The 12,425-nt window shown below is 34.1% G+C and overlaps 2 long non-coding RNA genes across 3 annotated transcripts; one reads left to right on the plus strand and one right to left on the minus strand.

Moving 5' to 3' along the window:
- Window positions 1–685: 685 nt before the first annotated feature.
- LOC113096967 (uncharacterized) lies at window positions 686–2,081 on the minus strand. The gene is made up of 3 exons (XR_003288748.1): window positions 1,546–2,081; window positions 1,187–1,286; window positions 686–819 (listed from the first exon to the last, which is right to left on the minus strand). It is a non-coding gene; the product is annotated as an uncharacterized LOC113096967 (long non-coding RNA).
- Window positions 2,082–2,192: 111 nt separating this feature from the next.
- Window positions 2,193–3,826, plus strand: LOC113096964 (uncharacterized). Of its 2 annotated transcripts, XR_003288746.1 has the most exons (4): window positions 2,193–2,740; window positions 2,834–2,913; window positions 3,079–3,143; window positions 3,247–3,826. It is a non-coding gene; the product is annotated as an uncharacterized LOC113096964 (long non-coding RNA). The 2 variants fall into 2 exon arrangements; XR_003288747.1 differs by lacking the exon at window positions 3,079–3,143.
- The last annotated feature ends 8,599 nt before the right edge of the window (window positions 3,827–12,425 follow it).

The raw sequence follows: 12,425 nt of genomic DNA on the forward strand, positions 1-12,425 counted from the left end.
ATGCAAAGTGACTTACATCGTAAACAATATAATTCCCAATGTCCATATGTGTGCACTGAGGTACATTGTTCAGGTCTCTGTGCCGCTGCAGGGAGCTGCCTGAGAGCTTCTCCAAACACCGCTGTTTTGCGCTTGGTGTGAGCTTGTTCCTGTAAGGTCCACTTTCTTTCGCCTTATGTTTTTGCATTGCTTTACTTTCTTCCTTTTCTTTCTCGTATTCGTAGATCCGTCTAGATCTGTTCCGCCGACAAAATAAATGCGCAAAAATGAAAGCGCTCTGAAATGTTTAGTCGCGCCTCTGTGAAGTTCTGAAGGCATTGCCCCTGGCAACAGATAGCGTATCCTTCCATCAGGGACGACCGGCTCAGACCCCTCCCATATCAACCCAAATCGGCACGTGACTTCTCATTCTCAATATCGAGATATCTATAGATATCTTGCCTATATATATATATATATATATAATATATATATATATATATACATATATAATACTTGATAATACTTGCAGACTTGGTGAGCAGAATATTCTTTTAAAGACATTTAAAAATCGTACTGATCCCAAACCAAACTGATTTAACATTGTTTGTAACAAGTTTGCCAAGTTAATTCCATTATTTTACATTAAAACTCAAAGTAAATTTGATTTACTACAAATAAATAACAATTCATGAAATAACTCAGAAGCTAATTGAAATAGAAATGTATCTGTCTCCATGAGCAGTCAGGATCTCCGCAGTCGAACATCATTTCTTCTCCTGTAGTGATGTTTGTGGTCACAAATGCACACAAATGTGCTCTTTTCTGTTCATCAACAGTCTGTTGGTCACAAACACATACACATGCACATATTAGCTTTAGAGAATACATACATTTATGATACATGTTTAATATGCGTCCCAGTTGTTTTCGAGTTCCAATGATTATCAATATTAAACATTTTATCAAGTATGATTATCAGTACATTACAATCTTTATAACTGTGCATCAAAATTAAAATACACTAAATATTCAAGCCACTGATTATCTATAATTTCTGTTTCTGTATTTTTTCACACTGCACACTATGAACAAGTAATAACATTGCACAGTACACTTCTAGAAATTCATAAGCTACTATGCCAAGTATTTAATTAATATTTGCAGTCATACAGTATTGGAGACAGAGTCTTAAATGATAACTTACCTTTCTCTTGACTCTTGACTGAAATGTGTCTTTATCTTTCCCAGATGCGATGAATTTCAAAGCTTCCTTTTCAGGACAGACTCTTCTGGGTCTCATTTTCCTGTGAAATATTCAAGATCTTTTTAGGGTACACTGCATTTGCCAAAATGAAAAACAATATTTAGAAACAACCACACACAAAAAAATCAATCAATCAATAAATGAACAAATATATTCAGTAAATAGAGATTAAACAGCACTAACATTTACTAAGAGACTACATACAAATTTTAACAGTCTGCATGCATTTTTGACACATTTATTTTTTAAGTATACTATTTACATATTATCAGAATCTAAATTCAGAATGTATAACTTACCTTTTCAGTCTTGAATGGAAAAAAGAGATGAGAAATGGCCTTAGTAGGCTTTGTTGTATGTGGTCCCTTGTAGGCAATGTAGGAATCTCAAAAAGCTGTTTGTCCTTCAAGGTTTTAGAATTTTATTTCACAAAAAAAAAAAAAAAAAAAAAAATCAATGAAGATTCTGTCAGGAAAACAGTATATATATAACCCCACCCAGCTATCTGGAGCGTGATTGGATGAGACTCAGTTAGTTGTTGGTACTGTTGCGTTGAAGAGCCAGGTGATAATGCTCAGGAATGTAGAGACATTGGTTCCATTAACATATAAAAAGAGAGAACAATCAGTTTACCAGACGCTGCTGGGGGAATTGGGGGATGTGGGGATTCTTTAAAACAAGTCACTTTGACCGGGATTGGTTTGCTTTAAGATTATGTAGTTTGAAAAATACTTTTTAAAAAAAGATTATAAAAGTATTTAAAAGTATTTGTGTTGTATTCAAAGTCTTCTGAAGTCATACAATAAGTTTCTGTGAAAAGTTTCAACATTGAGGTATTAATAACTGAAAATGATTCCACTCCATAAACACAGTCATCATAAAATACAGCTGAATTAGAGTTTGAGATAAAAGACATCAAAACTGACGTAATAAATGTCCCTGTCCACAGCGTTTGTCTGTTGATGCAAAGGTATCTTAATGAAACCAATGAAATACCCTGCACATGGAAAAACTGCACTAAATGGACAAACTAAAAATTGACGCCAAGGGCTCCTGACCAAGAGTCAAGGATTGAGAAAGTGTAAAAAATGGTCCCCAATGAGACTGTGTATTGTGACGCCTGTTTGGTTGCCTTATATTTATCATTATTTAATATTCTGTTTATCTATGAAACAACAATGTTGATAATAACACTAAAACAGCCATTCTTTCCATCAGAAATAGTTAAACTTAAGTAAAAAACATAAGACAGAGTGACTCGTCAGGTCGAGATGCATTGCATAAGAGAATGGCCAGCATGCTGATGACTGGTCATACAGAAGCTGATCATACAGATGACCGGCCATACAGACCGCATCGTACAGACAGTGATCACATCCTGATGTAACCAATCGCTCTCCAGCTGGAGGAAGTGCTGCTTTATAATCACAGAACATTCACTCACTATTAAAATGATTCTGGCTGCTAGAAGGGAGAACATATCCTACAACATGAGTAAGTTCTACATTTTCTAATCACTTATTCTACAAATTTTGCAACTATGTTTAAACATGTTCAACAAAACTGTCTTTACTTTTTTCTTTTAAGAAAAGTCAAGTCAACAGTTCACATTGTTCACTCTAAACAAGAATTTCACTTCATCAGAAAGTACAGTCCTCAAAAAAAAGGTATGTTGCTACTCAATATATTTTGAATATAAAATGTTCTGAATACAAAAATATATACTCCCCAAAACAGAATTGCCACAATCAACAAGAATAATAGATGTCAATCTCATTTCAAGACAAGTAAACCTCTTAGTGTTAGTGTATAGTAATTTGAATATCTTTCAGTTTCAGGGACCAGCTTTAACGTTTAAACCTGTGAATTTTGGCTGTCCATGTTAAAGACTGGAAATGTAACAATAAAATAAACATCCTATAAACAAATTTTTAAGCAATTATGGAACCTCCAAAGATTTGAGCCATAATTAATAATTTGTATTGTATATTTTCTATCAGCTGCATGCAGAATCTGGATTGTTGGGACAGCTACATTGGACGTGGTGAAAAGCGAGCAAGGGAAACCATGGACACCAATCTCAGTGTGTCCTCCCAGGTCCAGTGGTTTGGGGTGACCTCCTTCCTTTCTTCCAACAGTGTCTTAAAGAAAGAACTGAACAAATGAAGATTATGCTTTCTTCAATCGACCCGAGCCACCACTGGAGGAAAGGTGGACAAAGTCAGGAAGTTTGTGAACAATGTGATGGCCAAGTTTGTTCTCTGTGTTAATGGAGCATTGTCCAACATCCACACATAGTGCTTGACAAACCTGAGCTATATTTAAATGATGAGGTTCATTTAAGCCCTAAGGGAAATGATATATATTTTTTAACTGATATTATCCAGTGTTTGAGAGACCACAGACCATAAGCCTGATGCTGGATTGGTGCATGTTATGGGAAAGAAGGTCTCCTGTATTTTTTTTAAGTACCTGTAAAAGTACCCAGCAGTGTGTTCAACAAATGCCTGACTTAATAAAAGTATTCCCCTGACTTACTGCTATGATCTTATTTTATTTATCTAGCATTTAAAAATAAAACAATATACAATGCATAAAATATAAACAGCTTCTTTGTTAAAATGTTGAGTTTCAACCTAAATTTAATAATAATAAATTAATATCTGGTATAATTAAATACTATTTGTATCATTTCATTTATAAAATACACTTAAATGGACCTGCTTTCTTTTCTGTGCTTTGCTTGAATGTCCAAATATCTGCTCGCTGTGAGGGGGCAGGTGATAATGTGGAGGCATTAGTGTTATTAGCATATGAAGAGAGGAGACAATCAGTTTACCAGACAGGGAACTGGGGGTGTGGGGAGTCTTTAAAACAAGTCACTTTGATTCGGATTGATCTGATTTAAGATTATGTAGCTTGAAAAATAATCTGATTTTATTTTACTTTTTTATAATGCACTAGCCAGGAAAGACCATCATATACATTGTAGATACTGATATATATATATGTTTCAATGTTTAGGTCTCCATTTTGTTCACTATTGCATGGTCATTTCTACACAGACTAAACTGTACATGCTAAACTTACACAGCAACAGGTCTGAACCTGAACTGTACTACTAACTTAAAAAGAACACCGCAATTAAAGTCTTTTAAATCATTGATGCAACTTATAAAAATTACATTTTCTGAATGAGGAATTGTTTTATTTTTTTGTGTGGCTTAACGTGGGGTTTTGAGTAGACTTTTCTATTTAAATTATTAATTTAAAGTTTACTCCGTGACGTCACGTTGTTGTTCTAATCGACGTTCAGAAGAATCCGTTCAACACGGCGGATAATCACAAGCGACTGGAGCAAACTTATGGAACAACTTGTAAGTACATCAAAACAATTGTGAAAATGTCTTATTGAATATCACGATAAAGGGATGTTTTTATTTTTGGGAAATGCTGTTTTTACACAGTGCCCAAGTGCTTTTGAATGTGCATTGATTTGGATTCTATTTTAGCATCACTGCTTACAGTATGATGTTCACGTCAAAGAAGGACACTAATCTTAACGTTAGCTGGCATTTCGTCACTAAACGATTTGAATGTCACTGATGTTAACTGTGATGTTTAGGACTGCGTTTATCAAAAGCATTATGAGCAAGTCGATTGTTGAGACCATTTGGTGTCAAATGTTTCTACGCTCATCCTAGCCATACAGTGCTTTTTTGGGGAAATGCCCTGATAAACGTGTGTTTGTTTGTTTTTTGGTCTGTTTCTAAACAACTAGCTTCTAAGAGTACTAATCCAAAATTAGGTTTAAGCTTACACACAGACATGAATATTGTAATATATTAAAATTACAAAAGAAATGTACAAACTTGTAGTAAACCTTTACAAATCTTTCTTAAACTGCAGGCTGAGTTGGATGCTGAATATAACAGAGTGAGCCTCAACACTTAAGGTACTGTAACTTCAAGTTGTGTGAAGTGTCCGAACATAACAGGACACAGACTTGGCTTTCTCTTTTCCAATGTCGGTTAAACACTTTACGTTTTTGTGGTTTTCTAGGTTTCACCATATCAGAGACCTGCAGGATTTCACAGACATTCATGACATTCTAAACATCTGATCTTCATGTGAGGGCAAATCACAAACACTAACTGCCTCCATCACAGTTTTTTTATTATTATAGGTTTTTTTTTTACATGATGTCAACATGAAAGGAGCCCTTCATGCTTTCCCAGTGTACATGTGTGAGAATAAATGTTCTTTAGGACATAAAATGTAAGAATTAACTGCCATAATAGATCTGAAATAAGAGTGGTGGAATTATGACGTCAGAGCTGCGGGTTGCTTTGAGATTTTCATATGTTTTTTTTAATGGAGTTTTTCAATTTATGAATAAAATAATGCCTGTGGTAAACATAACTTGACGATGCTTCTATTTATTTTCTACAGTGTAAACTGCACACACTCACAGCCTAAAACTTTCTTATTTAAATTAAAATTAAATTAAAATTTAAATTTATGCATTTAGCAGACGCTTTTATCCAAAGCGACATACAGTGCATTCAGGCTATCAATTTTTACATATCATGTGTTCCCGGGGAATCAAACCCCCAAACTTGTGCTTGCGTGCTATTTATTAAAAACATTGTTTTTCAAAAATGAACATAACTGCTTCAATATTTGTGTCTGATGTTGTCTACACTGGATGTGACACGATCCCCATCAGTGAACTGATGCTCGTTCTGTTTATGATCAAATACACTGACACTACGTTCGGATGATGTGACACTATAGTGTGATGTCATCAGGTTTACACACACTTTCAGCTCAGCGGGGCACAGCACAACTCTCACCTTCGGTGTAGACACGGTTAGACAGTGTCTGCTCTATTACAAATAATTTATATTTAAATCAATCAATAAATAACCTAAACCTGTGGCATTACAAGATGGAAAATATAGCCTAGAAAATATATTTCCACTTGCTCTGTACTCCGTCCATGACACTGTTTCACTGCAGAGCTGCAGTTTAATCTGAACAGCTCTTAATGCTGAGTGGATGGTTAGATGCATGATGGGCTAGTATAAAAAAACAATAAGGTCTTTCCAGCTTTAAGGTAATTCTGCCTTTTTATATATATCTTGTCTCAGTTTTAAATTTGACTGTTAAATTATAAATAATGACATTTTAATTGCTTTGGAACTACTTCTTTGTCATCTGAATATTGATTTTAAGTAGGGGGAAAATCAATTAAAATTGTAAATCAGATTTTTTTGTGAAAAAATTAGTTTTTTGTTTGTTTGTTTTTTAGGCCATATCGCCCAGCTCTAGAACAATCCCATGGTGAATTACTCTTCTGGGTTCTGATGTTAAAGTTCCCCCCACTCTGTTGGCATTACATATTAATGTCTACTTTAGTCTCTGACGCTAAAGTTTTCCTCTCTGCGCTTATTGCAGAATGAATTGAGCGAGACATCACTGACACAAGCCCCTCTCCTGCTGATTGTGTTATCATGGACAATGAAATGTCCTGCAAGCACTGCAGCTGTGATGAGATGATCTTCCAGTGTTTGACATTCAGAAATACACAGATCGTGCGGTTTAAAAAAGGCTGAATATTTTTTTGAGTTTTTGATTCTTTTTTTAGTTAGTATTTGTAATTTATAAAGTACCAAAATAATTGCTAAATGAAAAACATTATGTATGATAAACAGTTTTAAGTACACTGCACTTAAACATTAAGCAAAAAAAAAAAAAAAAAAAAAAAAACTTTTTAGCTTGACTTGACTAAATTAATTCATGTAATTATTATAATGTATAATTAAATAAAAAAACATGTAGTTGCTTAAATATTCTTTTTTTTTAGATAATTGGTGTCCACAAAAAAATTGGAGTATTCACAACTTATCAGTTTTTAGAGTGTAGAAGTGATGTGACTAAACACTGGCACACTGGTCCCCTGTTAGATGGTCAAGTGTGATGCTGGTTGACCTTACATTTAGCATCTTCACTATCTGTGTATGCAACGCCAATGTTGATCATAACACTAAAATACCTGTTCAACAAACACTGTAAAAAGATTATAGGGTAAAAAAAAAAAAACCATATTAATACTACTAGTGAACAATGAAAAGTAATTTAAGTAATTTTTAGTAATATAAGTAATATACTAATATACATTATAGTCAAAATTGTGTATAAAGACAGATAATATGTGTAACTCATTTGTCATTATTACATTCAGAAATAATGTAAAAAATGGCTAAATAGAATTAAACTTAGGCTTCTCATGGCAAAATCAGCTAAATAGACATCACAATTCACCATCTAACTGGGGACCTAAGTCATTCTAACAAAATCTCTTGTGTGTCTATTTCCACACTGCTTAAACTCTCTCATTCTCAACCGGTCACATATTGACAGAAAACACTGTTTCTCCACATGCAGGCGCTCCATGGCTTTGAATGAGAAACCTTTAGCATCAAAATGCAGAATCTATGGGCAAATGTTATTTCCTGATGAAATAATATATTGGGGTATATATACTCATGGGCATTTAGTCCAAGAAAGATTATAAAAGTATTAAAAACTATTTGTGTTGTATTCAAAGTCTTCTGAAGTCATACAATAAGTTTATGTGAAAAGATTCAACATTGAGGTATTAATTGCTGAAAATAATTCCACTCCATAAACACAGTCATACAGCTGAATTTAAGTTTGAGATAAAAGACATCAAAACTGACGTAATAAATGTCCCTGTCCACAGCGTTTGTCTGATGCAAAGGTATCTTAATGAAACCAGTGAAATACCCTGCACATGGAAAAACTGCACTAAATGAACAAACTAAATATTTACGCCAAGGGTTCACTGTAAACTGACATTAAGAACTTTTACTTACAAACTGTTGTTAAAATTAAATTTAAGATTTTAAGATGAAATGTAAGATTTTTTTCAAGCATTTTTTTACAACATCTGCTGAATAGTTAGTAAAATATGCTACTCATGTCAAACAAAATTGTTTTTGACAGAAAAAAAGTTGTTTCATTAAACTCGAAATAATGTAAAATTTGCGTATTAAATGAATAAAAACTATAAACACCGTAGTCCACGATAAACCCTTTAAATTTAACAGTATTCGTCAGTAATAGAATTGTTGAGTTTTAAGCTCCAGAATCTTTATAGTGCGTTTGTTATTCGAGAAAGGGCAAATCAGCCAGACATGTATCACACATCACTATCTAACTGGGGACCAAACTCATTTTATCTAACAAATGCACTCTTTACTATTAAACGTACTGACCTGCAATTGTTACCTTAAAGAGCTCTTTCTGCTGCTTTTACCCATACAATGTCAAAAGTTTTGTTGGTGAAAACTGAAGTGTAAATTTGGTTCAATGATGTTCAATAATTATTTTCACTTCAAAATCAGTTCATTTCAATGTTTCCATGTTTAGGTCACCATTTTGTTCACTACTGCATGGTCATTTCTACACAGACTAAACTGTACATATTAAACGTACACAGCAACAGGTCTGTGCATGTAGTGGTGATTTCTCTAGAGTAAAGCACACTGGTCCCCTGTTAGATGGTGAAGTGTGACGCCTGATTGGCTGACCTTACATTTAACAATATTTCACATTCTCACCATCTCTGAATGCTATGGCAAGGATGATAATACAATGTTACAATATATGTTGATTGTAACATTGATTTAGAAATTTAGCCAAGTGAATATTTTCAAAGTTAACATGAAATTGGCAAGAAATGTCAAAGCAACCAAAGAGATGTCGCAGTTTACCATTTAACAGGGGACCTAAGTGTTCAGATCAACATTAGCACTATTCTATCTATCTGTTCTATCTATCTATCCATCTATCCATCCATCCATCCATCCATCTATCTATCTGTCTGATCAAATTATCATCACTGATAGGACCTTCTCAGGAATGGGTTTTGGTTGCATTCATACGTTGAGAAGTGTATTGGGGTTAAGCCAAGAAAATGTCAAATAAATGTAAAAAAATAATAATTATATATCTATATATATATATATATATATATATATATATATATATATATATATATATATATATATATATATATAGTTAATTATAAGAGGCATTACCTCTGCCCTTGAACTGTTGACAGCTGGCTGACTCTAATTATATTACTACTTTTTATTACTATTATTATTATTTGAAAAATAAAGAAACTAAGTACTAACAAACTAACTATAATGACACTTCTCAATGTGTCAGTATTATAAGTACATATATGTATATTGTGTATGTATACAGTAAAAACTACATTTATTCAGACACCTTGAACATTTCAAACGCTATCACAGTTTATTTGCTATAGTTTAGATAATGGTAATAAAAGATGACAAGAACTCAGAGTTAACCTGTCAGAACAAATTCATCTTGATAATATCAGATAGCACTTAAGCAAAAAATGGTCAGGTCTATTGTGAGAATAATTTTTATCAAATTTACTGGTAGTCTACTTTATTAGGAATTTTTGGTTATAATATGTCAGTTTTTCAAAATTATATATTGATTGTTGCATTAAAAAAAAAAAAAGCACACTGGTCCCGTTAGATGGTGAAGTGTGACGCCTGATTGGCTGACCTTACATTTAACAATATTTCACATTCTGACTATCTGTGCATGCAATGGCAATGTTGATGATAACAATAAAATAACAGTTCTTGACATTCAACATAAACTGTTAAAAAATTTTGGGGTAAAAAATATATAAATAAACCTTTTTTAGCATTAGAGTGAAATAATAATGCTAATAATTCAGACACTATTTTGCCTCACTGTAATGTGGTCCTCTTGGATGTTTGAGAATATGAATGTTTTAAGAGTTTAGGAGTTTAAAAGACTGGTTTGTGTTCAATCTCCTCTCAGAGCCTCTCTGGAACAGCAGGCATTCAGACAATAGAGGAGTGTGAACGACATGCGTGAATTTGCCCTTACAGTTCCTGCCCCAGCCTACAGGGGCGCTGCTGAGAATGAGTATAAACACACACGTCCAGGTCCCCACTTGGTCAAAATTAAAAAAAACTTCACCAGGGGCTTTTTCAGTTGATTTTAGCATGATTTAAGGCATGTCTAACAGGGGACCTGAAAAATGTCCCCTCTTAGCTCAGAGGGGCGGGCGGACGCACACGCACACGCACACGCACACGCACACGCACACGCACACGCACACGCACACGCACACGCACACGCACACGCACACCAGTTAGCATACAGGTAAGACCTGGTCACGAATGAGACCGGATGCTGACTGAGTGCGTGTGTGGTATTTATAGTGCCGATGTGATTGGATGGTGATGAGGGTCAGGTGGAAGTGATTAGTATTCCGGTGAGGGCATGCATTGTGAATGAGTGGAGGTGGAACCTGGCGTGTTTGTAACAATAGTCAGGTGCGACTTATCAAAATTTATTTGACATGAACCAAGAGAAATGAATCAAGTTAAAACATTACCATCTACAGCCTGGTTATTTTAGAACCAGCAACTTGGTTCTTGGTTCTAAAATAAATGTGATTTATAGTTCAGTGCGACTTATATATGCAACGTATACTTAGGTACGACTTATAATCTGAAAAATACGGACAAGTTAATGAATTAAATTTGAGAAATTTGAGATCACCTTAATTACCTCATTATGTCTTAATTATGTCTGATATCAACTTAATTATGTCCTGCTGAGGGACATCACCTTCTCCACTTTGACCTAAAGCATAAAAGCAAAAACGAGCAGTTCTGGCTCCACCTGTCCTGGCAGGATTGTCCTTTCAGCAGTGCTGCGCTCGCACCGTTGCTATGTGACAGAGTACTGATCCGGAACCTCTGGTGGCTGAATTAGAAAATACTCAAATTAAACTCCCTGTAATTCTCACAGATCTGCAAATATTTCTGCCTATTACCTTACCTTACCTCTCCTGTAATTGTGAAAATTTGCTTTTCCTCCATTTAAAGCTGTTTCCTTAGTGTATAACGTGCTGTTACTTTCAGGTAATAAAATGACAAAATAGTACAATTTGCATAACACATAACACAGTATTTGTCATAATAATCTAAGGAACTGCATTTTGACTTGAAAAGGAAAATACAAAGTCAAATTTGCATGGCCTCTAAAAGGAAAACTAATGGCTGCAATAGGATACAGTACAACTTCAGAGCTAGAAATTTTTCATGTTCTGGGAATGATTTTTAAGTGGCATGTTTTATTTTAGTTCCCAGAATGTTTTCCTAAAAGGTAGGATAATATTCTCTAAAAAACATTCTGAAATGTTCATTGACAACTTTCTTAGAACATTATCCTCTAACATTCTAATAAAACTTCCCATCACAAAAGATACGGACATTGCTCAGAAGTCAAACTGACTGAAAGTGAAAACCCAACCTTTGTTTGATGTCAAGCTCCTCAGTAAATAACTCCAAAAAAGCAGATCCAGTTTCGCTTATAAACCAGACTGATTTTATGTCTGACGTACATTTACAAAAGTTCTTATTGAGATTAACAGAGGTTTAGATGTTGATGTTTATTGAAAATAATGGTTTGGTTTGACGTCATCATTATGGTGATCAGTAGTTAGGCAGTGTGACTCAAACTATTTAATGTTAGTTTTTATTTGGCTGCTATAACTATGTTTGTTACAGCAAAAACAGAGAATGAAAAAGATTTGATCAGGAGATGTTGGCTACTTGATGTTAAAGATTTCATCATGTAATGATCTGATCTCATCTAGAGTCTAATCTGTGCTATTAATTTTGTATTACATAAAATCAACATCTAAGATACAGCAGTTTTAATCAGATAATCTGTATTTCTGTCTGTAATTTTTAAATTACATTGTTCACAAATCATTTTAATTATTGAACAGACACACACAGATATCAAGAATCAGTGTATTAATCTCAATGGTGGCATGCTATATCCTTCAGTGCATTGTGGGAGCCATGGATAAGTTTTGTATGGTGCATGTTGCACCCAGATTACATAACAGCATGGAAAATGTCAACATTGTTGAGATTCATACACTGATTTTTGATGTCTGTGTGGTAAGTTTGTTTTAACTCTCTGATTACAATTCTGCTTGGCCTCAGTCTGTAGAACCATTGCATTGTCATAAAAAATAATGTGCAACTAATAGCAT

Source organism: Carassius auratus, unplaced genomic scaffold (assembly GCF_003368295.1).
Source record: "Carassius auratus strain Wakin unplaced genomic scaffold, ASM336829v1 scaf_tig00216052, whole genome shotgun sequence".
Taxonomy (NCBI): Eukaryota; Metazoa; Chordata; class Actinopteri; order Cypriniformes; family Cyprinidae; genus Carassius; species Carassius auratus.